General features: G+C 45.3%; 1 long non-coding RNA gene across 1 annotated transcript; it reads right to left on the bottom strand.

The window, feature by feature from the left end:
* Positions 1–20,918: 20,918 nt before the first annotated feature.
* LOC117044749 lies at positions 20,919–27,163 on the bottom strand. The gene is made up of 3 exons (XR_004426341.1): positions 27,054–27,163; positions 24,033–24,165; positions 20,919–21,080 (listed from the first exon to the last, which is right to left on the bottom strand). It is a non-coding gene; the product is annotated as an uncharacterized LOC117044749 (long non-coding RNA).
* Between the last annotated feature and the right edge of the window lie 297 nt (positions 27,164–27,460).

Raw genomic sequence — 27,460 nt, 5'->3', positions numbered from 1 at the left:
AGGCATGCCTCCCTTTTCTTTCAGATGTGTAATTTTATTTTACCTGTTTATATTGTCTGTATCTTCCATTTGCGTGTCGAGGTCCTCAAGCCACCCACCCCCCAAGAATTAGACACTGAGACAATAATTTTTGTTTGGGTTTTTGGCAATAATTTAGGCCACAACTTTATTCAAATACAAACCATGTGAGTGGTTGCGTATGCATTGGTTCAGACTATCTGTCCAACCGGGACAGCTGCTGACCTCCAGTCAGCGTTGGGAGAATGCCAGCTGGGGAGAGTTAAGGAGGCTGGGGACAGAACCTCCCTCTCCCCAGTGGTCCTGGGGGCTCTGGCTACGGCCCTATCCCCTACCGGGGGTTCGGACAAAGCATAAGAGCCGCCGGATTCCTTTAACAGAATTCCCTGTACCATCATCATCATGATTCTGGATGTGGGCACTGCCCATCCAGCAATCCACACAGGAACCAATGCCTAACCGCCAACTTTACAAGTTGTGACTAGTTGCTACTGCAGTTGGCAAAAACCAAATGGCAACAGTCAATCAGCCAGATGGAAAAATTCCTACTGGGCCTCTGCCCCAAAAGCAGAGGACCCCATGACAGGTAGTTGCAAGGTCAAAAGAAGAGGCCTATGAAAACAGGGGGGGGGGGTGATCCGAAGCTCGAAGCCAAGAGAGGGATCACACTGCATGCAGAGGTTTATAAAGGACGCTGGCCTGTCCATCACAAATTGTTACATTTAACTTTGCCCAGTAATCCCTCCTGAACCTATCGCAGCTAAGGCCAGCGTCCAGCCACTCCCTAGAGGATAATTGAGTGTCTTGCCAGGCCCCGACCGCAACACGTGCTCTTACTCAAGGTAGAACCCAATTTCCCTTCATTTGTCATTTGTTGTTGTTCAGTTCTCAGATGAGCTGGGAACCTGCGCTAGAACAATAGAAATATATACAGAAAACCAGGACAAGGTCTTTATTCTTGTCCACTGGAGTTTACATTTCCCTTCAATACTTATTCTTGATTGCCTTAGCTCATTCATTCCCAGCAATGCCCCACCTTCCTATGTTCATCATTTTGACATCTGATTCCAGGTGAGGTGGAAATAACTGCAGCATATTTTGCTTTGTTTTCAAACAGGTTAGACTGATGGAGGAGGCCTGCTTTGCCGGGATCTTTTAAGAGCCACTGGATTGCCGCTTCATCCCCAGCTAGAGACGCCTTCTGCTTCTTCACCAAAGCATCTGGATCAAAGAAGAAGGCATCGCAAAATGTTCAGCGATTATACCAGCTTGCCCCTTGCAATTAAAGCAAATTAAAAAGCCCCGTTCCCTCTCTTTCCAGTTTTTTTCTTTTTCTTTTCTTTTTCGAGTTTTTATTAGGTCTTCAATGTAATATCTTTATTTATAGTTTTCCATTACAATTTTTCACATTTCTATAGATATCACCATACATCAGTGGCTTTCCTTCTCCTCTTCCATGATTTCATTTATTTATGCTGTAGAATTGTATATCCTAATTACTCTTTATGTTTTACTAGTGGTTTAAGCCCGTTAAAATAACGGGCGCTAGAACATATGTGGTCAAACATTTTTAAAAACAGAGTTGTTCCAGTACAAAAATAAAAAAGTCTGTTTCTTTCTCTCTCTCTCTCTTGCTGCAAATTCTTGCTTCTCAAGTACAGAGGGGCTATTGGCACAGATAAATGCAATTCGCTTCTTGAGTGTGGCATTTTGGGGTTGCAAGAAATACCTGTGCAGGCACCCCCCAAACACCCTTGGGGAATTCCCTCCCGGGGGGGGGGGAGGCTCTTAATCCTGCAACCATTTCTCTGTGTGTTTGTGTGCGAATGAGAGAGAGAGAGAGAGAGAGTGCTTCAATTTCCTTTCCTGTTGGCAGAATCGGCCACGGTTTTTCGGTTGACGGGGGGGGAGGGGGAGTGTGGGGCTCTTGACGCCTCCCCGGTAGCACCCCAAAATTACTCCTATCCCCCTGGGGAGGGATGGGCGAGGCTGCCGCTTGTGGGGAGGAGCGCCCAAACCCAGGCAGGGCTTCCTGACCAAGGGGCACAAAGGTGAGCCATTCAAGGGTTAACTGAGCAGCACAGAGAAAGGAAAACAGGCTCTCGCTATTTGCATGGGGGGGGGGGGACTTGGAGAGCAGAGACACTTTGGGACATGCCGGCTGCTCTTTTTTTTTTTTTTTTTTTTACTGTTTACTGAAATGCACCCACCAAAGGAGAACCTTTCCTTTCCTTCTGCTTCTGCCTTTCTGGCAAAGGAAAGCGAGTCTCTGACTCCACCTCTTGGAAGGAAGGCAAAACTACCAATATCAGCAAACTGGCTATCATCTGCCTCTGGCCAAGGAAGTCTTCGTCAGCCCTTACTGGAGAAACCAGAAACTGTGGCTTGGAAGTGTAAAGAAACAGAAGGCAAGAACATTTTCCAGGCAGTGGGAGAGACTCCACTGTTTGCTTCCTGTTGTGAATTAAGCAATAACACAGTCGTGATGTTTTTAATATAGAGTATTGTGTTGTATTCCAGACCTTATTTGAATGTACAAGTTACAGCGGGAACGGCAATCATTTGCTGGTTCAGGGAGCAGGATTTGGATACTCTGCCGGATTGGTTACCGCGGGGAGGGAATCCGTGCCATTGGTTCCCACCAAAATGTATCTTCTCCCTACTAGCCGGCTGTTATTATATAAACCCCAGTTTTCTCCATTCCTGAGGCTGACCCTCCCCTGTTCCCGGAATAAAGAGATGTTGTACCAGATTCTCGCCTCCAATTACTAATCTACACCGACGGAAATCACTGAATACCGCTACACAACACTACACTTCCTACTTTCTCCATACCCCAGCATACATGAGAGAAGTAGAGTGGGCAGCCACACCTTACCCATTGGGGCTACTGACACGGGGCACTGGGGCACCGGCCCCCCCAGGGTCGCCCCCGGAGGCGGCCGGGCACTCGTGCGCCGGCAGCGCTGCTGCCCGTGCCACTCCTGGGCGGGCTGCAAGCTGTCCGCCCTCGCGAGCAGGGGAGCCGTGGGACCCCACCGGCGGCCAGGCAGCACTGCTCCCCGGGGCATGAGGGCGGTTGAGGGATCGCCGCGCCACGGCGGCCAATGTGCTTAAGACAGCCCTGAGTGTGGGTTATAAATTTCATAAATAACATGCAAAATAAAATGTTGCTGTGGGGAGGTTCCTTTGTTCTCTGCTCCAGCAAGCCAGCCATGCCTGTCTCTAGGACTCTCCCTTTCATCCCTTCCTTCTAGGGATGGGAGAATCTCTCCCCAGTGATTTCTCTCGGTTTCTCATTTTTCCAATCTTAAATCCAGTTCTCCACATTTTCACATAAATTTACGTGTTTATATATATATATATATATATATATATATATATATATATATAACATTTCAGTGGCAATTTCCTGTCTGTATGAAACTTTTCCCCAAAATACATATTTCTGCAAATAAATATTCCCCAGTATAGAAATATTCCCCGATATAATGCATTTTTGTTTTGATTAATATATGCATACTTAGGCACACTTTCCCCAGTTGTACGCATTTCCCCCCCAAAGTTGTGTGGTTGGAGAACTGCACTGAAAAAGTCAGAGAACGGAGTATTCACATTCTGTTTCAGTACACCTATTGCTTCGGAAAGCGCAAATAAGGTTGGATTGCCTTTTAAAGTGAACTGAATACAATTGCTTCTCCTTAATTCCCATTCCCTCCTCCTTTCTCCTCCTCCTTGTCGCTCTTGGAGCTGTTTGGGGGCATTCCTCCCTACAGGTGTAATGTTCCATTTTGGCTTCAAATGCAACAGCACTCATACCTGAAAATAGGAAACAAAAGGGATGGAGTGTTTTATTTTGCTTTTATTGCAAGGAACAAGCTCATACAATTGATGGGATTTTTTCTGAAGTCTTCATTTGTTTATTTTTATCTGGATGCTTTGGGGCATAAACAGAAGGCGTCTCCAGCTAGGGATTGAGCAGGATCCAGTGGCTCTCAAGGTGAGGGGACGTCTCCCATTTTTCAAAGGATCCTGGGTAAGCAGGCAGCAATCAGTCCTTCCTTAAATATCTGGAAAAGCAAGATACCAGAGTTATTCCCATTTCACCTAGAAATCATATGTCTAAATCAAAAAGAGAGAAAAGGAAGGTGAAGCAGTCAGAAGAATATGAACTGATGGTACGGGGAAACAATGAGCCAAAGCTATTAAAGAAAAGTACTGAAAGGAAGGGCAATGAAATTTGGGACAAGAAGATATTGCGTTGGTTTTAGGTTTTAGTGGAAAATTGAAGATATGGACACTGGGAGTAGGTAAAATAGAATTAGGATCATAGGCCTAAATGAAATAGAAATAGAAATACTTTATTGTCACTGTATCACATGTTTACAGTGAGATTAAACAACCCCCCCACCCCAATCTCTCAGTGCTTGTCACACTCTGTGCTGTCATACTACCACCAACCCCAAACGTCAGCTGCAATGTTGCTGTCTTCCATTCAGCATCCTCACGGCCCATGGGTAGAAACTGTTCTTTAACCTGTTGGTGCGGCTTATCGTGTTTCTATATCTCGAGATATCTCCCGAGGGCAGGAGATTACAAGGGTGCTGGCCAGGGTGTGAGTCATCCCTGAGAATGTTCCTCGCTCTTCTGAGGCGACGGTCTCTCGCGATAACATCTAGCGGACTCAGGGGACAGCCCGCGATTTCCTGTGCTGTCTTCACCACCATAGCTGTGAAGTTTCAGATTTGAAAATAAGGGATCAGCACCCTCACCTGTCCCAGGGACAGTCTACGGTTCTCAGGGACTGTCCACGCCGCGGTAATCCCCCCCCCCCCGGCTACAAATTAATTTACACCAGGAAAGAGCTCCCAGGAAAGAGAAATCAGGGCAGAGAAAAGAAAGCACTTATTCACGCAGCACACGGTTAACCCCTGGAACTCCCTGCCACAGGGAGCAGCGATGGCCACCAACTTGGATGGCTTTAGAAAAGGATTAGGCAAATTCATGCAGGAGGAGAGGACCACTGATGGCTTCTGGCCAGGTTGGCTCTGCTCTGCCTCCAGTTAGGGGCAGCAATGCTTAATCGGAGCACCTGTTGCCGAGAAACATTCATCTATTTTATCTTCTTCTTCTTTATATATCTGTCTGTCTGTCTGTTTGTTATTAGGTATTATATTCCACCTTTTTCTCCAAGGAGCTCCCTGGTCCTAGTCCTCATTTAATCCCCACAACAATCCTGTGAGGTAGGCAGGCAGGCAGGCAGGCAGGGTTGAGAAATGCAGGGACCCAAGGAGTCCCCGGACTCCAACTCTCCTTCCCGGAAATAAGGGAAATTTAAGGGATATCAACAATAAGGGATAGCAGTGGGAAACGGCTTGGAATAAGGGAGTTTCCCGCAAAAAAAGGGAGACTTGACAGCTATGTTCACCACCCTCCGTAGGGACTCTCTGTCCATGGCGGTCAAGCCAGCATACCACACCGTAATGCAGTATGAGAGAACACTTTCTATCGTGGACCGAGAGAAGGAAACCATCAATTGTTGTCTAACATTGTTCTTTCGCAGGACCCTAAGGAAATGAGGTCTCTGTTGGGCCTTCCTGACCACCTGGGCTGTATTGACCTTCCAAGTAAGGTCTTCACTAAGATGGACTCCCAGGTATTTAAAGGAAGAGACTCTCCACACAGCCCCCCCCCGATGTACAACGGGGCTAGCTCCCCTCTCTTCCTCCGAAAGTCCAACACTATCTCCTTTGTCTTGCCCATGTTTAGGTGCAGATTGTTCTCAGAGCACCACGTGGATACCTTTTGAACCTCCTCCCTGTACGCAGATTCGTCACTGCCTGTAATTAAACCCATCATGGTGGTGTCATCAGCAAACTTAATAATTGCAGTAGATGGATCAGATGAAATGCAATCCTATGTATATAACGAATACAGGAATGGACTTAGCACGCATCCCTGAGGAGTGCCAGTGCTGAGCTTTAGGGAGTTAGACAGGTCCAATCCTCACTCTTTGTATCCGATCTCCCAGAAAGTCTTTAATCCAATCACAGATGCTGGAAGTGGAAGTTTTAGGGTGTTATTTCCAAGATTTTCTTAGTGGTAGAAACTCAATATACGTACTATGCCAGCCCCCTGCACTTGTGGCACATAAGAAATTGGGCAGGTGGTTTTGGCAGATTGAGGTAAGTGGGACAGGCATCCATTTTCCCCCAATAGACAGGCCTCCACAATTTTCAAGCTGTTTTTTTAATCTGGGGACTTGTTTTTAAATGTTTGTATTATTTTTTATACGTGGCATTATCTTGGCTTTGCAAATGGTACAAAGAATTGGAGCTATATAGGATTGCGGCCAGAGGCAGCGCTTGCGCTACGAACCATTTTAATATTTTATCCCTTTATGGTTCATATTTTATTTTATTTTATTTTTATTTTTATTTTTTATTTTTTCGAATTTTATTGACATTTTGAAGTTGCCCAGGGGAAAGTCTTTTCGATGGGCCAACTATAAACCTTAAAATAATACACACAGATACGCATACTTTACACAATATCGTAAACATCTAAAGAAACGTCTGGTTAAATCTAGCAAGCATAAAAAAAATACTTTGATGACACTTATATTCTGGCTACTCATTTGATCTCTTGTCTGGTTTGCTGAAGTTACCTTACGCAGCATCTCCTCAGCCACCCACATTTGCCCCACCGAATGTAGGGAAAGCCACATTTTCCAAATTGGCAAGAACCACCGGCGTCTCTGCATTGTCGTCTATTCCCCGGTGTTCGCTGGGCAGATCCTACACAGAGGAAGAAAAATAGGTCACTGTCCACTGGGGAGAGGAGAGGAAATTCAGAAGAGGAAGAAAGGGAAGAAGAAGAAGAAGAAGAAGAAGAAGAAGAAGAAGAAGAAGAGGAGGAGGAGGAGGAGGAGGAGGAGTTTGGATTTGATATCCCGCTTTTCACTACCCAAAAGAGTCTCAAAGCTGCTAACATTCTCCTTTCCCTTCCTCCCCTACAACAAACACTCTGTGAGGTGAGTGGGGCTGAGAGACTTCAGAGAAGTGTGACTAGCCCAAGGTCACCCAGCAGCTGCATGTGGAGGAGCGGAGACACGAACCCGGTTCCCCAGATTAGGAGTCTACCACTCTTAACCACTACACAACACTGGCTCTCAGGGAGGCACAAGTTCAGGGATGGGGAATTCTGCGACTCTCTAGATGTTGGGGCATTCCACTCCCAGCACCTCTCGGCCGTTAGCTAAAGTTGTACCCCATTCCTGCTTTAGAATCACTTCATCACAAATGGGAACTTCAACAAAGTGCTTATAGTTCATGGTCTCAGCTGGCCATGCCTTCATCCATGGTACACCATCCCATTCTCCCTCCTCTCCAGTCCCTCCACACACACACAAATAGACACTGGGCCTCATTAGTCTGTGGGCTGATTTTTTGGGTGGGAGAAGGTTTCCTGAGTCCCACACCCTTAAGATTTTTTGAATATCTGCTGACCTTGAGGGTCCCCCCAAGCATCCCTTTTGGTGCAAGGATGGTGTCGTTTTGCCTACATGGAAACCAGGATTCTGAGTGAGTTTCCTATTGGTTTATAGGAGAGGATGGACGGCAGAAAGTAGGTCACCTACTCCACCCTGTGAACAATGCGGAGAATCCAGAACATGAGCGTCCCCCAACAGATGGCTCTTCAGTGAGCGAGAGCCCACCACAGCTGCTCTTACCATCAAGAAGGTTTTTCTAATGTTCAGCTGAAATCTATGCATAATGAAATCCAAATAAAATGAAATAAAAATTCCTTCCAGTAGCACCTTAGAGACCAACTAAGTTTGTTCTTCTCCAGGCTAAACATACCCAGCTCCCTAAGCCGTTCCTCATAAGGCATTGTTTCCAAGCCTTTGACCATTTTGGTTGCCCTCTTCTGGACACGTTCCTGCTTGTCAGTATCCTTCTTGAACTGTGGTGCCCAGAACTGGACACAGTATTCCAGGTGAGGTCTGACCAGAGCGGAATATAGTGGTACTATTACTTCCCTTGATCTAGACGCTATACTCCTATTGATGCAGCCCAGAATTGCATTGGCTTTTTTAGCTGCTGCATCACACTGTTGACTCATGTCAAGTTGGTGGTCTACCAAGACTCCTAGATCCTTTTCACATGTACTGCTCTCAAGCCAGGTGTCACCCATCCTGTAATTGTGCCTTTCATTTTTTTTGCCCAAGTGTAGTACTTTTTATTTCTCCCTGTTAAAATTCATCTTGTTTGCTCTAATCTGTTAAGGTCATTTTGAAGTGTGATCCTGTCCTCTGGGGTATTAGCCACCACTCCCAATTTGGTGTCATCTGCAAACTTGATCAGGATGTCCTCAACCCCATCATCCAAGTCATTGATAAAGATGTTGAATAAGACTGGGCCCAAGACAGAATCCTGTGGCACCCCACTAGTCACTTCTCTCCAGGATGAAGAGGAGCCAGTTCGGTAGACAGTTTTTGTCTGTTTTGGAATACTGTGTCCAGTTCTGGGCACCGCATGCACACGAAAGCTCATACCAAGAACAAACTTAGTTGGTCTCTAATGTGCTACTGGAATGAATTTTTTTATTTTTCATTTTGTTTTGACTATGGCAGACCAACACGGCTACCTACCTGTAACTTAATCCAAATAGTCCTGCCCTCTGGGGCAGCAGAGAGCAAGTATTTTCCCTCTTCCATGGCACAGGCAAGCATCAACCCATCATCTCCAAGGAGGGTTTGGAGACACTCTTGCCTAGCACCGCAGAGAGCCACTGCCAGTCTGTGTAGACTGTATTGAGCCAGGTAGACCACTGGGCTGGTTGGGCCATGCCTCTGCCTGAAATTTAGCTAGAAGGCAGCAGCCCCCGGTGGTCGTTCAAGCAAGTATCTTCTGGCTGTCGGTGTCCACTAAAGAAACATCTCCAGCTATTTTTATTTATTTTGTTGATTTGAAAGCATTTGTAAGCTGCTTAATAGTTCAGAAATCTCGAAACGGAGCACAAGCTGCTACGGTTCTGCAAAAGTGTGCAGTGGGAGTTGCAGCGCAGGGTGCAGGGTGCAGAACTCAGCTCTCGGGGAACCCATTTCTGATTGAAAGACCAAGCCAGTTTCCTCCTATGGTATAAAAGTTAGAGAGAAACGCTTGTTCCCTTTGCAGGGCCACAGAACGACATCTTGATTCCTCTTCCCCTGTCACCCCACCCTTGGCTGACTAGTGTCCCTCTCCCTTACCTGAGGAAGACAGGAGCAGCAAAGAGAGAAGTGCGAGGCACAGATGAAGTATCTTCATGGCTCAGCTGGGATGGACCAATGCGGGACAGCGGGATGCAGTGTTACAAGCAAGGCCAAGTCTCAAAGGGAAGACGGAGCTTTCGATATTTGTAGGATCCTTGGGATGTTGTGACACCGGGAGACGTTGAAGGGAATATTGCCAAAATCATATTGCCGTTGGAAAGGTATTGCTACAGTCTGTCAGCCAGAGCAGTTTCCACAAAGACAGCATCCCAGTTACAGACCACAAACGTTAAGCACAGTTAACGTTGCCTCTTTCCTTTTTCAGCATTTCCTCATTCTTACAAAACAAAAACTGTCTATCTAACTGGCTCCTCTTCATCCTGGAGAGAAGTGACTAGTGGGGTGCCACAGGGTTCTGTCTTGGGCTCAGTCTAATAAACCTAGCAAATATGCCTCCGGTTTCTTTACTATTGATTTTTTCATCATTTTTGTCAATTCTGTATGTACCATTGACCAAAATTTTTTTATATCCTCGCATAGCCACCACATGTGTAATAGCGTCCCCACTTCTTTCTTGCATCTCCAACAAAGGTTAGACTTCAATTTATACATGCTCGCAAGTTTGAATTGATGCTTTTGAATTATGGTGCCGCAAGAAGATCAAACCTATCCATTCTGAAGGAAATCAGCCCTGAGTGCTCACTGGAAGGACAGATCCTGAAGTTGAGGTTCCAGTACTTTGGCCACCTCATGAGAAGAGAAGACTCCCTGGAAAAGACCCTGATGTTGGGAAAGATGGAGGGCACAAGGAGAAGGGGACGACAGAGGATGAGATGGTTGGACAGTGTTCTCAAAGCGACTGGCATGAGTTTGGCCAAACTGCGGGAGGCAGTGGAGGATAGGGGTGCCTGGCGTGCTCTGGTCCATGGGGTCACGAAGAGTCGGACACGACTGAACGACTGAACAACAACAACAACAACAACAACAGCTGCTGCTGCTACTACTACTACTACTTAAATATTTGTATCCCACCCATCTGACTGGGTTGCCCCAGCTTCTCTGGGTAGCTTCCAAAAAAAATTATTGCACCTTTCCCCTTACTGGGCTCAAGGCACTGTATGTGGCTGATCCCCAGTCGATATCCTCACAACAATATAGTGTGTTGGTTGGGTTAGATGGTGACTGTCCCAAGGTCACCCCAATGTGCTTCATGGCTGGGCAGAGATTGCAACCTGGATCTCTGCAGCCCTCACTTCTCATCACCATGACACAGTAGCTCTGGTATTGTGTGTGTGTGTGTGGTCCAAAGTCACTCAGTAAGTTTAATAGATGATTATTAATGCATGGTTATATTGATAGAAATGCAAAAAAAAATTGTAATGGAAAAGTATAAATAAAAAGATCTTATTAAAGTCCTAATAAAAACTGGAAAAAAGAAAAAGAAAAAACTGGAAAGAGAGTCAACAGGGCTTTTTAATTTGCTTTTATTGCAAGGGGCAAGCTGGTATAATCGCTGAACATTTTGCGATGGCTTCTTCTTTGATCCAGATGCTTTGGTGAAGAAGGAGAAGGCGTCTCTAGCTGGGGATGAAGCGGAAATCCAGTGGCTCTTAAAAGATCCTGGCTAAGCAGGCCTCCTCCATCAGTCTAACCTGTTTGGAAACAAAGCAAAATATGCTGCAGTTATTTCCATCTCACCTGGAATCAGATGTCAAAATGATGAACATAGGAAGGTGGATCATTGCAGGGAATGAATGAGCTAAGGCAATGAAGCATAAGTATTGAAGGGAAATGTTAATTCCAGTGGACTAGAATAATGATCTTGTCCTTACAAAATCGAAAATTCTTTCTAGTAGCACCTTAGAGACCAACTGAGTTTGTTCCTGGTATGAGCTTTCGTGTGCATGCACACTTCTTCAGATACACTGAAACAGAAGTCACCAGATCCTTAAATATAGTGGGGGAGTGGGGAGGGGTATTACTCAGAAGGGTGGTGGGAATGGGTGATAGGCTGATAAGTGTGGAAAACCTGTTGACGACTCTAAACGGCTGCAATTAGTCTAGCAGGGAAAGGCAAGGGGTGAGATGGCTAAAGATGGCTTTGTTATGTATAATGAGATAAGAATCCAATGTCTTTGTTCAAACCAGGTTTCTCCATGGTTTTAAGTTTGGTGATTAGTTGCAATTCAGCCACTTCTCTTTCCAGTCTATTTCTGAAATTTCTTTGTATTAAGACAGCTACTTTGAGATCTTTTATAGAATGTCCTGGGAGATTGAAGTGTTCTCCTACTGGTTTCTCTGTCTTGTGATTCCTGATATCAGATTTATGTCCATTTATCCTTTGGCGTAGGGTTTGGCCTGTTTGTCCAATATAGAGAGCTGAAGGGCACTGTTGGCATTTGATAGCATACACAATGTTGGAAGATGAGCAATTAAATAGTCCTGAGATGGTGTGTTTGATGTTGTTGGGACCAGTAATGGTGTTATCCGGGTTTATGTGGCAGCAAAGTTGGCATCTGGGTTTATTGCAGGCTCTGGTACCAGTGTCCATGTTGAGTCCTGTTTTTGTATTATTGTGGGTGAGGAGCTGTTTGAGATTGGGTGGCTGTTTGTATGCGATGAAGGGTCTTCCTCCCAGAGCTTGAGAAAGAGAACTGTCATTGTCTAGGAGAGGTTGTAGATCTCTGATGATGCGTTGTACTGTTTTAACTTGGGAGCTGTATGTAATGACTAGTGGTGTTCTGTTATTTTCTTTTTTGGGTCTGTCTTGCAGCAAGTTCTCTCTGGGTATCAGTCTGGCTCTGTCGATCTGTTGTTTAACTTCATCAGGTGGATATTTTAGTTCTAAAAAGGTTTGCTGTAGATCTCTTAGGTGAGAGTCTCTGTCTGTAGAGTTGGAACAGATGCGGCTGTAACGTAGGGCCTGGCTATATACAATGGATTGTTTGGTATGCTGAATTGCAACTAATCACCAAACTTAAAACCATGGAGAAACCTGGTTTGAACAAAGACATTGGATTCTTATCTCATTATACATAACAAAGCCATCTTTAGCCATCTCACCCCTTGCCTTTCCCTGCTAGACTAATTGCAGCCGTTTAGAGTCGTCAACAGGTTTTCCACACTTATCAGCCTATCACCCATTCCCACCACCCTTCTGAGTAATACCCCTCCCCACTCCCCCACTATATTTAAGGATCTGGTGACTTCTGTTTCAGTGTATCTGAAGAAGTGTGCATGCACACGAAAGCTCATACCAGGAACAAACTCAGTTGGTCTCTAAGGTGCTACTAGAAAGAATTTTCGATTTTGTTTTGACTATGGCAGACCAACACGGCTACCCACCTGTAACTGGATCTTGTCCTTGTTTTCTGCATATATTTCTATTGTACTAGAGCAGGTCCCCAGTTCATCTGAGAACTGAACAACAACAACAAATGACAAATGAAGGGAAATGGAAGGTACAGACAATATAAACAGGTAAACGAAAAGAAAAGGGAGGCATGCCTAGGACTCCACTGTCAGATTCTGATGAACAAATGAGGACAGATTCCAGTTACAGAATCAACTCTGAGTCTGAACAAACTCATTAGAGATACCGTATTAACATGAGTGGAAGGCCCTCCCATCAGATGTCAAGGAGATAAACAACTATCCGATGTTTAGAAGACATTTGAAGGCAGCCCTGTTTGGGAAGTTTTTAATGACTGGTGTTTTAATGTATTTTTAATCGTTTTTGGGGAAGCTGCCCAGGGTGGCTGGGGAATAAAATTGTTGTTGTTGTTGTTGTTGTTGTTGTTGTTGTTGTTGTTGTTGTTGTTATTCAAGAGGAGTATTACAGAGATCCTCCTTACAGTAAAGATCTGAAAGGAAAGAGAGACATGCCTAGGACCAGTACTTTTTTGTGGAGGGACGCAGGGGTACGGGTACCCCTAAACAGTGTTAGAATGGCGCCATGATTTAAATGATATGTTAATGAGATGAGGAATGCAATGCATATGGCAATTCCATTAGTCCTACATGTTAAGTATATCTGAGCAACCCTGGAACAACATAAGAGGAGACTGCAGTATTTGCAAAAGGATATGGGGCAAAACCCAAGTGTGTTTCCTTGGCTGTAAGTCCCATTGTGGTTCATAGAAATGAGTCATTATTAAAGGGACCGTGGAGAGAAGCCTGAAGACCCTGAAATCAGAGACTCCTTGACATGCTCAGCCTGGAGGGTTTGGAGCAGTGGGTGCTATTTGTGAGATTACACATATCTCTGGCAGCTTGTTTGATCTCTTGTTTGGCAAACCGAGATTACTTTTTGCAACACTTCAACTTTCCGCAGCTTCCGATCTCAGTAAGATGGAGACACTTCACAGGTATGCATTTACCACCTTCAGCCTTGCATGCTTCCTTAGTCTGTGGCGTCTCCCAGGCAGATCCTGCACAAAGAGAGAGAGGAAATACCACTGTTCACTGCAGAGAGCAAAGTAATATTATGAGTTTTCAGGGGACAAAGAAATTTCAGAAGAGGAAGAAAAGGGGGGTACAAGCTCATTGGCACCTCGGGGTACGGTGGCACCTCCAGACATTGACCACGCATGTTGTCAGGGCTGGAGTCAGATGCCAGTCATCACAAAGAAACAGTTGTCAGTGAAGTTTACTTTTTATTCAAGGAATCGGAATACAAATCAGTCACATGTCCCAGGAGGTCTTGTCCCTACTGAGCAGTTACCAGGACGGAAGGTCCTTCCCTTCTAAGGCTCCTCCTCTTCCAACCAATTTCCAAGCACTCTCAAAAGTCATCTGCCAACCTCTGGTCTCTGTTCTGCTTTTCTCAGTGTCCTGCACATTCTTGGAGACCAGTGGGGAGGGGAGCTTCACTCAGCCAGAAATAGACTCCCGGTGTTCTTCAGCAGCCTCTTGACGCCCCCTCCTCTGCTTCAGCCTTGGAGTCTGAACTGCTCCCTGTAACAGGTTCCTAGAATCATAGAATCCTAGAGTTGGAAGAGACCACAAGGGCCATCCAGTCCAACCCCCTGCCAAGCAGGAAACACCATCAAAGCATTCCTGATGGATGGCTGTCAAGCCTCTGCTTAAAGACCTCCAAAGAAGGAGACTCCACCACACTCCTTGGCAGCATATTCCATTGTCGAACAGCTCTCACTGTCAGGAAGTTCTTCCTAATGTTTAGGTGGAATCTTCTTTCTTGTAGTTTGAATCCATTGCCCCGTGTCCGCTTCTCTGGAGCAGCAGAAAACAACCTTTCACCCTCCTCTAGATGACATCCTTTTATATATTTGAACATGGCTATCATATCACCCCTTAACCTTCTCTTCTCCAGGCTAAACATACCCAGCTCCCTAAGCCGTTCCTCATAACGCATCATTTCCAGGCCTTTGACCATTTTGGTTGCCCTCCTCTGGACACGTTCCAGCTTGTCAGTATCCTTCTTGAACTGTGGTGCCCAGAACTGGACACAGTATTCCAGGTGAGGTCTGACGAGAGTGGAATACAGTGGTACTATTACTTCCCTTGATCTAGATGCTATACTCCTATTGATGCAGCCCAGAATTGCATTGGCTTTTTTAGCTGCTGCATCACACTGTTGACTCATGTCAAGTTTATGGTCTACCAAGACTCCTAGATCCTTTTCACATGTACTGCTCTCAAGCCAGGTGTCACCCATCCTGTATTTGCGCCTTTCATTTTTTTTGCCCAAGTGTAGTACTTTACATTTATCCCTGTTAAAATTCATCTTGTCTGCTTTGGACCAGTTCTCTAATCTGATAAGGTCATTTTGAAGTGTGACCCTGTCCTCTGGGGTATTAGCCACCCCTCCCAATTTGGTGTCATCTGCAAACTTGATCAAGATGCCCTCAAGCCAAGTCATTGATAAAGATGTTGAATAAGACTGGGCCCAAGACAGAACCCTGTGGCACCCCACTAGTCACTTCTCTCCAGGATGAAGAGGATCCGTTAATGAGTACCCTTTGGGTTCGGTCAGTCACCCAGTTACGAATCCACTGAATGGTAGCATTGTCTAGATCACATTTTACCAGCTTCTTTACAATACTCTCCTCCTAATCACTAAACCCTGTTGCCCCTTCGGCATCCTACACATCCTCCCAATCTTCTCCCTCTGACCTCTCCTCAGTGTCCCACCACCAATCCCTGGGCTCTGAGCCTTCTTCCTCTGGGGTTTCCATTTAGGGGTTCCCAGCTGGCACCTCAACACCACTCCTGTTCTCAAAACCTTTGAATAGTGCTGTTTCCCAGCCCCACTATTCAGCACCTGAATACAACTGCCTGCTTCTTTATCACTTACCAGACGTAGCCAGGAGCAGCAGAGACAGAATAGCCAAACATAGCTGGAGGATCTTCATGGCTCCGTTAGGATAGACGGTGCAGTGAGGCTCGGTGCAGAGCCACAGGCTGGAAGGTTGTCAGGGGAGAGACGATCGAACCATATTTGTAGGATCGTTGGGGAGCTGTTTCCTCCTACTTCTTTGCAGAGTCCAGCAAGTCGTCACCATGCCCTGAAGGAAAGTGGGTCTGTGGATCAGCCATCAGCACACTGTCTTCCCCAGAATGATATGTAAAGATGGAAAGATTAGAGATTTTGGCCCGTTGTAAGACCTGTAGGACGCAAAGACGGTAATAAGCACCCAGAAGAGTCACCGAGTACCTACTGTTAGTACTAAAGCCAGTGTACTGGAAGAAGCAAAGATCACCAGTGTGATCAATGAAAATTGGGAAACACTGGCCTGCGAGTGCTCCAATGGGATAACAGCCTTTTCCAAAGGCATCATGGGCTTTGAAAATGCTCGAACTCATGCCTAAAATAAAGTTAAGCTTGGGGGGGGGGACCAGGGGGTGAAGACTAGGGGCTGCACATAGGGTGAACAAAACACAATGTGCCAGCCCCAACACTTGCCACTTCTGCTGGGTGGGCTTGGGGCACAGAGGTTTAATGGGGCCACACTGCAATGTCTGCCAATGCAAAGGGCATCCCTGTCGGCTGACATTACCCTTTGCACACACACCCTTCCAGCGCTGGCTGGGCAGCCATTCAGTGAGGCGCTGAGGGACAAGGCGACAAGGCCAGACTGGGTTCCAGAGCCCAGAGACCCCCAGCTGCAGGCAGGGCGGGGAACCTTACATGGAGCTGCCTGGCTCCCACCTCCTCAAATTCATGCACCCAGGGCTATGGGCCCCCTGGCCTTCCCCACTCTACACCCCTGCTCCAACCACTACCCATTCATACAGAACACAAGCCCTCTCACCATTTTGTGTGCGGCGGCATTGCGGGACAGAGGAAGCTTAACTTGGGCCCCAACGAGGGAATTCAAAGTGTTGTGCCCTAGTTGATAGGCAGAGGAGGCTTGAACCCCCTTCGCCCATCAGGAACCGAATCTTAGCCTGCTTTGGCAAATGGGACTGCAGGCTGTGCCAGGGGTGGTGCCGATGGAGCTGACAGTGGCCTTCCCTCGGATCCACCCCTTGCCCATTTAAGCAGCCAGCACCTGGGGCTCAGCCTGTTTGTTCCTGCGTCGGGACTCCCGCCAGCCCGCCCTTGGTTTAAGCTGATAGTCAATGACTTTGCCTTGGCGACAGTGGTCACCATTCTTCAAGGGGTCGAGTAGGGATTCGCCCACCAGGCTAATTGGCACTGACCCGGTGGTTTTGCCGACCTCATAGCACTTGTCACAACTGGTTGGGCACTGGGGAGATCCTTTGTTTTGGATGGAGGGGAGGTTGTAGTCTCCGCCTGTCCCTCCAAATGCTGTGGTATCGGGGGGGAGTGGGCATGTCCATGTGCCCAGGCGGGGCAAGGGTGAAGGGCCGAAGGCACTCTCCCAAATGGCGGTCCCTGCAGGGGGTGACAAGCGGCAGCCCCTCCCGCCATTCCCACACGCTGCCGCTCCCTCCGTCACCCCAGGAGCAACAGCACATGGCCGAGTGAGCACCCCGTCCGTGCAGCGCTGCTGCTCCCAGGGTGACTGGCAGCGTGGGGAGTGCCGGGAGGGGCTGGCGCTTGTCACCCCCATGCGCCGCCGCTTGCTCCGTTGCCCTGAGAGCAGCAGCGCACGGTGTGTGCGCTACTGCTGCTCCCGGGGCAACGGAGCAAGCGGCGGTGCATGGGGGTGACCAGCGGCAGCCCCTCCCACCATTCCCACACTCTGCCGCTCCCTCCGTCACCCTGCCTTCTGCCACTGCCTTCTGGCCAGCGGGCCACAAGTATTTTGTTTGCCCCGTACCAAAGCCAAACCTCTTTCATCTGTATTCAATAAAATTTTGGCCTGTTTTGACCCAAAATTCAGTCCTGCAGCCAATTGGAAGCCATGCCTTGGTTTCCAAATGTTTGGGGAAGTCAAACGGACTTCAGGAATGGATTCGGTTCAACAACAAGGTACGTCTGTACTGAGTTAGATAGACCCATTTTTTTAAAAAAAAAAAAAAAAATACCATAAGATTAAATCAAATGTTTGGCTGCATAGTCAATCCATGTATTTGGAAAAATTCGTTGAAATTGTTCACATAAAGCTTTGCCAACCTAATTTCTTGCCTCTAGGTTACCGGTATTTTAAGACAAAGTTATTTTAAGACAAAGTTTTATGGGGGTTTTTCCCCTTTGACTGTTTTTTCTTCTTCTCATTTTTTTGTATGGTTTTTGACATATTTTTAATTCACCTTTGAGGCCTTTTCTGTTTGACAAAACCCCTTTCTTTATCTCCTGGAATCCCACAATGTTTTGTTTGATTTATCTTTTTGCATCTTTTTACAGATTACTGTATTTAAAATGTTAATGCTCTTAAAATCAATTCAAGTTTGCTTTTATCGAAGTGACTCTAATGTAAATTGTTTACTATCATGCTGGGTTTTTGTTTTTTTTTAAAAAAGCAAACTACTGTCTAGAAATATTTTTAGAAAGAAAGAAAGAAAGAAAGAAAGAAAGAAAGAAAGAAAGAAAGAAAGAAAGAAATTCCTGGATGATGAGGCCCACCCATGCCACTAGCTTGGGGAAGGCTAGTTTATGCCAAAAGAATCATTGCTTTTCAAGTTAAACATTTCTGAATAACACAGATAATAAAATGAGACCCTTGAGCTCCTGTGCTTTCTCTCTGTCTCTATCTCTATCTCTCTTTCTCTTTCTCCTTTTTTTTTAATTGTTTACTGAAATGCACCCACCAAAGGAGAACCTTTCCTTTCCTTCTGCTTCTGCCTTTCTGGCAAAGGAAAGCGAGTCTCTGACTCCACCTCTTGGAAGGAAGGCAAAACTACCAATATCAGCAAGCTGGAAAGAAACAGAAAGCAAGAACATTTTCCAGGCAGTGGGAGAGACTCCACTGTTTGCTTCCTACTTTCTCCATACCCCAGTGTATATAAGAAAAGAAGAGTGAGTTATAGATTTCATGACTAACATGCAAAATAAAACCGGTATCTGAAGAAGTGTGCATGCACACGAAAGCTCATACCAAGAACAAACTTAGTTGGTCTCTAAGGCGCTGCTGGAAGGATATATTTTGTTTTGACTATGGCAGACCAACACGGCTAAAGGTAAAGGTAAAGGGACCCCTGACCATCAGGTCCAGTCGTGCCCGACTCTGGGGTTGCGGCGCTCATCTCGCTCTATAGGCCGAGGGAGCCGGCGTTTGTCCGTAGACAGCTTCCAGGTCATGTGGCCAGCATGACAAAGCTGCTTCTGGCGAACCAGGGCAGCGCACGGAAACACCGTTTACCTTCCCGCTGGAGCGGTCCCTATTTATCTACTTGCACTTTGACATGCTTTCGAACTGCTAGGTTGGCAGGAGCTGGGACCGAGCAACGGGAGCTCACCCCGTGGCAGGGATTCGAACTGCCAACCTTCTGATCAGCAAGCCCTAGGCTCAGTGGTTTAACCCACAGCGCCACCTGGGTCCCAACACGGCTACCTACCTGTAAATGGAAAATAAAATGTTGGTGGGGGGAGGTTCCTTTGTTCTCTGCTCCAGCAGAGTCTCTAGGACTTTCACCCTTTCCTTCTAGGGATGGGAGAATCTCTCCCCAGTGGTTTCTCTCGGTTTCTCATTTTTCCAATCTTAAATCCAGTTGTTCACATTTTCACACAAATTTGCATGTTTTAATATAAAAAAATCAACATTTCAGTGGAAATTTCCTGTTTGTATGAAACTTTGCCCAAAATACATATTTCTGCAAATAAATATTCACCAATATAGACATATTCCCCGATATAAAGCATTTTAATTTTCATTAATATATGCACACTTCGGCACACTTTCCCCAGTTGTACACATCCCCCCCCCCCAAGTTGTGTGGTTGGAGAACTGCACTGAAAAATTCAGAGAACAGAGTATTCACATTCTGTTTCAGTTCACCTATTGCTTCGGAAAGTGCAAATAAGGTTGGATTTCCTTTAAAAGCGAACTGAATACAATTGCTTCTCCTTAATTCCCATTCCCTCCTCCTTTCTCTTCCTCCTTGTCGCTCTTGGAGCTGTTTGGGGGCACTCCTCCCTACAGGTATAATGTTCCATTTTGGCTTCAAATGCAACAGGACTCATACCTGAAAATAGGAATCACGGGGGATGGAGTGTTATATTGATTGAAATGGGGGGAGGCAATTGTAATGGAAACGTATAAATAAAAATATTACATTAAAGTCCTAATAAAACATTAAAAAGCGGATATTGTTCAGGAGTTGTTGCTGGGGCAAGTTTTATCCTTGGGGGTGCTTTTTTGCCCTTAACCTGGGATCCATTCTTCTATCTCTATTGCCAGAACGTATTGTGAATTTTCTGTGGAGATTTGTTAATATGGACTGTTTCCATCGTTTCATTTAAATTTTGTAATGCCCTGTAACTGTTAGTGCAGTCTGCAAAACGGCTTGATGGTGCAAGGAACTTTAAATTTTGTAATGCCCTGCAGCTGTTAGTGTGTTCTGCAAGATGGTTTGATGTTTTGAGGAACTCTGATCACACCAATGAGAGATGATTCTCCCCTGTGGATTTGTCTAATTCCTTTTTGAAGGCGTCCAAGCTGGTGGTCATCACTGTGACTTGTGGCAGTGAATGAAGTGCTGTGATTATTCACTGTATGAAAATGGACTTCCCTTTGTCTCTCCTGAATCCCCCAGCATTCCCCAGCATTCAGCTTCATTCACTCCCCATTGGGTTCTAATACTATAGGAAAGGGAGAAAACATTATGTGAAGCCCTGTACAAACCTGAGATCTGCAGATGAAGGATGGTGTCCAAATTTAATTAATAATAGAAAATAATAATCTGAAAACTCAGACCTGTGAATTTTGAAGGATGGCTACATTCCAATTGGCAGACTTTTTCAAAGAGCGCAACTCAGGTTGGTTACCATTTAAACAGAAACAGAACAGAACTTCTTCTCCCTCTTATTCCATCCTCCATATTTTGTCTCTCTTCATTTCCCACATTGTGGACCGGTCCTCCTCACTAGACTGTTTTGGGGGGATCCTCACCCCCTTTTAGGCTCCCTTTTCTAATGATGTTTTGGGCCTCTGCGCAACCCTGCCTGCTGACACCTCCTTCTCATAGGTGTAAGGTACCATTTTGGCTTCACTAACAATAACAGTCATGCTTAGAAATAAAAACAACAGAGGAAAAGGGGCTTTTGGATCTGCTTTTATTGCAAAGCACAAGCTCATGTAAGCCTTGAAAATGTTGCTTTTTTTCAGTCTGGATGCTATGGAGGAGAAGTCCCTAGCTGGGGATGAAGTGGGATCCAGCGGCTCTCAAAGAGAGGGAGCATCTTCCATATTTCAAAGGCATCTATCACTCCTCCAATCTAAAATGTAGAAACCAGCAAAAAAAAAAGACATCAGTTAACTCAGTTTCATGGCAAAGTGACCATGTTTGAGACACGAAAATACAAAGCAAGCCATATTGGAAAATAAGAAAGATTTCAAGATAATAAACCATTGGGTAGGGATCGGTCTCAATTTCAGTTTTTCATTTTCAGAAACTATGAAATGCATCAATTCCCATTTCAATGAGAACAGAAAGATTTCAATAAGAAAGATTTCAAGATAATAAACCATTGGGTAGGGATCGGTCTCAATTTCAGTTTTTCATTTTCAGAAACTATGAAATGCATCAATTCCCATTTCAATGAGAACAGAATCCAGTCTCTGGCCCATCCTTACCCCTGGGGGACTTTGTTTTCTAGGAGCAATTAAAAATGTCACAAAATAGTGAGCAAGCTTTCAAGATCTCCAAAATTCTCCTGCAGACTGGATGTTATGCACGACAGGGATTGCTTCTCTTTGTGGCCCCAAGGAAGAGTTCTGGGGAAACAGGAAGCTTGCTCACAATTTGTGACAACGTTTTGAGAAACACGGGAGGTACTGGCACCCTGGGGTTCATTCAGTCCAGTTGCTAATTTCTCTGCATTTCTCCAAGACAAAAGTCTACTACCTCAGTCTCTTTCTTTAAAAAAGAAAAAGAAAAAAAATGAAGCTGCTTGGAATTGAATGTGGGAGATTTGCATGGAACGTATGGGATGCAGGGGCGTAGCAAGGGGGAGCATAGGGGGCGATCCGCCCCACATTCCATAATGGAGGGGGTGACAAATTATCAAGGAACAATTACTGCCCTACTAGGGCGGTTCATAAAAAACCTTTTCTTAAAAAAAGCCTGCTCCAAAGGTCTTTTCTTACTATACTAGGGATTATATAGCTATATATGAAATTTCATGCATATCGGTTAATATCTTGACCCTCCTCCACCAAAATAGCTGTTCACTTAGCTGTTTTCCTATGTTGTGAAGGCTGAAATTTCAGTTCAGTGGAGCACTTACTGTTCCCAACCCTAACCCTGTGGAAAGCCATCTAATTAGACTTCAATTTGATTTTGAGATGTTTTTAGGAGGTAATTTAATTATTGTTTGATTTTATACCAATGTTATGTATCTGATGTTAGCCACCCTGAGCCCGACTTCGGCCAGGGAGGACGGGATATAAATAAAAGTTTATTATTATTATTACTTGTTATTATTAAGAAAATATGAAATAAAGCAAAACCATTTTTGCGGGCGGGGGAATCAATTGGGGGGGGTGACAAGAAATTTTCTGCACCGGGTACCACCTAAGCTTCCTACGCCTCGGGGGGGGGGGGTGTGACAAAAAATTTTTTTGCCCCCGGGTACCAATTTGCCTTGCTACGCCCCTGGCAGGATGTAATACTGAGCTAATCTTAAATTTGTGGTTTGCAGAACACCACACTGATTAAATGCCCAGGGCCTATTAAAACTGCAGAATAGACATCCCTTAGGCACTATGATAAACAATGGGTGAAGCTGCACAATAAATTACACGTGCCAATACGGTGTGGTTTAGGGATTCGGCAAAGGAGAACTGGCATAAGCTCACAGAGCAAAGGTGCCAAAGACAGGTAGGCCAGCCATGAGGCAGGTGAGGGCCCTGCTTCTGGTGGCAGAAGCCCCTCAGGCAAGAAATCCATTGGTTCCTCTCCTGCAACCACTGCCTCCTCCTGTGGCGAAGGAACTCGGCACCATCTTGCTTCAAATTGGCAACAATGGTAGTGCCACTTCTGTGCCTACAATCAACAGGGTAGGGTGTTTGGCAGCGGCAGATCAGGCCATGCCTGTAGGAGCATGTAGGTGGGCTTAGGAGTGGTGCCGGCAGCATGGCAAAGCAGCAATTACCATTTCAAATCCAGCGGCAAAATGAGATGTGCCGTCCTTGGCTGATTCTGCCATAGGTATTTTTTTTTATTTCTTCTTTTGCAATGGAGGAATTGAGCTTGCAGGCAAAGGATGACCAATTTAGGGGACTCTGCATTTGGTACTTGGAGCAATTAACTACTTAGGTAAATTAATTGAGTAATTAATTTGGGTGATTAATGGAGCAGATAGCTGGTACTCATTTACCTATGAAATGATATATGTAAATCAAATGGGTTATAAGAAGAGTTTTAATGGTAAAGTCCAATGGATTTCAACAGTGGATGAATGCTTCGTTAATAATAATAATAATAATAATAATAATAATAATAATAATAATAATTTTATTTATACCCCGCCCTTCCCAGCCAAAAAAACCAGGCTCAGGGCGGCTAACACCAATTAAAATCACAGCAAAAAAACATAAACACAATCAATTTAAAATAACAGATTAAAATACAAATTTAAAAATTCTATATTAAAACTGCAGTCTCATTTTCAAATAACCCACCAATAAAAGAATGAAGCATAAATATTAAACAGAAACCAACCCAAAGGCCAGGTGGAACAGCTCCGTCTTGCAGGCCCTGCGGAAAGATGCCAAATCCCGCAGGGACCTGGTCTCTTGTGATAGACTGTTCCCCCAAGTCGGGGCCAATACTGAGAAAGCCCTGGCCCTAGTTGAGGCCAACCTAGCATCTTTGTTGCTCGGGACCTCCAAAATATTATTATTTGAGGACCTTAAGGTCCTACAGGGGACATACCAGGAGAGGCGGTCCCTTAGGTACGAGGGTCCTAAGCCGCATAGGGCTTTAAAGGTCAAAACCAGCACCTTAAAAGATGCTAAACTGAAATCAGACAAATTATTGTAAACATGCATGTATGTATGTAATGAAACTATTTTCTCAGTCCAATGGGTCCCTTAGCCTCAGTCTGAGAAGGGGTGTCAATGTAGGGTGGCAGCCACCCAGATCAGAGGCTCCTTAAAATGATCAGTCCAGAGGGTGATGGGAGAGGGGCAGGGGGTGTAACTCTCATTTGGTAAGCTGAAATTACCTTTTGCAACAGAAAAAACTGGATAAAACACACGTTCCAATCTTTTCATGATTAACGGGACAACGTTTACGGTAGCAACGGCCGTTGGCTTTAAGACATTCCTCATTACTGCTAGGTTCCTCCTGTGCAGATCCTGTGCAAAGAGAGAAACAAACATAAGCGGGGAGAAGGAAGCTAATTCACAATGGGAAGAAAGAGAGGCACAACTCCACAGCGCTTTGAACAGGAGTGGCTCTGTGACTCTCTGGGTGCTGTGGCAATCCAACCCCTACCCCACCCCCCAGCCACTGCCCACTGATTTTTACCACCCTTGCTACATTCACAAGAAGAAATGGTAAACGTGGGTATCCAGATATTTGCTCGTAAGTGGAGGGTGTCAGTCTACAAAACAGGAGAGCAAGAATTGAGGCACGCATGTCTTATAAGTTATAGAGAAACTAAAGCCTGTAACGGAAGCCATCAGAGCCCAGAATAAAAGGCTGTAAATTACATCAAGAAAATTTTATCCACTGATTAGATACTATAAACCCCAAATTTATTGACAGACCTGTGGAAGAGACCAAAATTTTATTTTTAAAAACATATTCCATACTATTTGCGTAGTATTCCATAAAATCTAACTAAACTGAGAAAACAAGAGGCTACATTTGTCCAGTTGCAGATGACTCTGGGGTTGCGGCTGTCATCTTGCTTTACAGGGCAAGGGAGTCTGAGTTTTCCTGCAGACAGTTTTTCCGGGCCATGTGGCCAGCATGACTAAGCCGCTTCTGATGCGATGGAACACCGAAACCAGAGCAGCGCAAGGAAACGCCGTTTACCTTCCCGCCAGAGCGGTACCTATTCATCTACTTGCATTTCTTGGTGTGCTTTTGAACTGCTAGGTTGGCAGGAGCTGGGACCAAGCAAGGGGAACTCACACCGTCGTGGGGATTCGAACCTCCAACCTTCTGATCGACAAGCCCAAGAGGCTCAGTGGTTTAGACCAGTGTTTTTCAACCACTGTTCCGCGGCACACTAGTGTGCCGTGAGATGTTGCCTGGTGTGCCGTGGGAAAAATTGTGTTTGATTCCTATTCAAGAGAATTACTTTATATATAGTCAATATAGGCACAGAGTTAAATTTTTTAACATTTTCTAATGGTGGTGTGCCTCGTGATTTTTTTCATAAAACAAGTGTGCCCTTGCCCAAAAAAGGTTGAAAAACACTGGTTTAGACCACAGTGCCCAGGCCCTTGCAGAGCCAGACAGAGGCCTGGGCCAAGTAGAAAATGTTGCCCCCCCCTTTTTTTTACCCTGGTGATCTCCGATAAGTAAATATATAAATAAAAAAGGTGTAGGCTTGTGAGAAAGCCACTATTGCACGTAAGCCACTATTTCTTTTTTAAAAAACATGGTTTCCACCAAATTTTATCCTCATTGAGCTATATGTACTCCTCGGGCGTAAATAATATTCCTGGCCTAGTCAACAAAATTTAAAACAAATGGCCACATCTTCATCAATTTTTCATCATTTTCAAAAAAAAAAAAAAGGGGGGGGGATAAGAAAGCCAACACACTTAACTTAAAAGTTTACGCGTGGTTTAAATTTTTGGCAAACAAGATTTCAAACAAAAACTCACCGACTTTTAACAGCATGAAAAACGGTCCACCATCACAAACACTTGACTTGACTAAGACCTTACTTGCTTACTGAGGGCGTATTCAAAATCCCTCACCTCGCCGCCAACACAACCAGAGGGTGTTATTAGCAGGTGGAAACGCACCACCCTCCCGCCCTTCACGTTTTCTGTTGTTGTTTTTTTCCCTGATTTTTTTTACTTTCACCTCAGGTGAGCAATTGTGAATATGCTGACCGAGGCCCCTTTTGGAATTGGAGGTCAGGGCCAAGTGGCCCGTATGCCCCCCCCTTCTGTCTGGGACTGACAGCACCACCCGCGTCCCTTTTCCCATATATTACTGCACCATAATGAAGTCTACATGTGAACTTCAAAGCACAGCCATCCCCTGAAAGGCAGTTCTCCTTCCAAGTAATATGTTTAAAAGTGTACATGAAAAAGTGTAATTTCATAAAAATACCGTATTTTTCACTCCATAGGGCGCACCGGACCATAGGGCGCACCTTGTTTTTAGAGGAGGAAACAAGAAAAAAAAAATATTTTTCTGGTTTTCCTCTTCTAAAAGCCCTGTTTTTTTTTAAGGATCAGCTAAAAGTTTTGCAGCTTTTTTGCAAAGGGAAAAGCCCTGTTTTTTTGAGGATCAGCTAAAAGTTTTGCAGCTTTTTTTGCAAAGGGGGAAAAGCACAGCTCCTTTTGCAAAGGGGGAAAAGCAAAGAGGAAAAGCCCCATTTTTATGGGGTTTAACTCACATTTCTGCAGCTTCTAAATGAAAGGGAGCCTTTTCTAGTTTCCAGACAGATAATCTAATTAGCCAGTCACATGTCGCTGGGGAAACAAATAACCTCCCTCTGCAGCACATTCAACAATGGAGGCCTGGGCAAGAGGGCAGGGCTGAAAGGGAGCCGCGACTCTTATTTCTCTCCTGATCTCTTGCTGATCAGCTGCTGAGTGGGGTCCTTTCAACACCCCCTTTTCTCTTTGTAAAATAAAAAGCATGATCCTCTTTTGGCCCCTGGGCAATTCAGCTCCAGGGACCACCATTCGCTCCATAAGACGCACAGATATTTCCCCTTACCTTTTAGGAGGAAAAAAAGTGTGTCTTATGGAGCGAAAAATACGGTAGCATGAAAATATAGGCTATAATAGGGGAAATTGCATAATGGGGGAAATTCAGCAACACAGTGCATATTTCCCATAATAGATACATTTTGTAGGCAATTTTGTCTGATATATACATTTTAATGTAAAGAATTCCCCCTGAAGAGATTTCCACTAAAGAAACATCTCTAGTGAGAAAGTTTAGCTTCCTTTGCAAGGCCACAGAAGAGCAACTGGATGCCTCTCCCTCTTCCGCCCCACAAATGACTGGCAGGTGTCCCTCTGTCTTCTTCCTCTCTGTCCCTTACCTGGGGAAACCAGGAGCAGCAAGGAGAGGACTGCCAAGCACAGGTGAAGGATCTTCATGGCTCAGGATGAGTTGTGGTGGCAAAGCCGAATGCCGGCTTTTAAGCCAAATGGAGCCCCAAAGGTTGCCAAGAGAGGGCTGGGCTTCCCATAATTGTAATTTCTTTGGGACATTGTGAATTAGGCTGACGTGGAAGAGAACGTTGCCAAAATCACGTGGCTCTGGAAAGGCATTCCTGCATTCCGTCAGTCATAGCAGTTTCCGCAGAAGTAAGATCACAAACATTCAGATGTGGTGTATTCATGTTTCAGAGGGAGATGTTGTTGTTGTTCAGTCGTTCAGTCGTGTCCGACTCTTTGTGACCCCATGGACCAGAGCACGCCAGGCACGCCTATCCTTCACTGCCTC

This window comes from Lacerta agilis, chromosome 3, assembly GCF_009819535.1.
Source record: "Lacerta agilis isolate rLacAgi1 chromosome 3, rLacAgi1.pri, whole genome shotgun sequence".
Lineage (NCBI taxonomy): Eukaryota > Metazoa > Chordata > Lepidosauria > Squamata > Lacertidae > Lacerta > Lacerta agilis.
The sequence above is the reverse complement of the archived record's forward strand: the minus strand, read 5'-3'. Positions and strand labels throughout refer to the sequence as shown.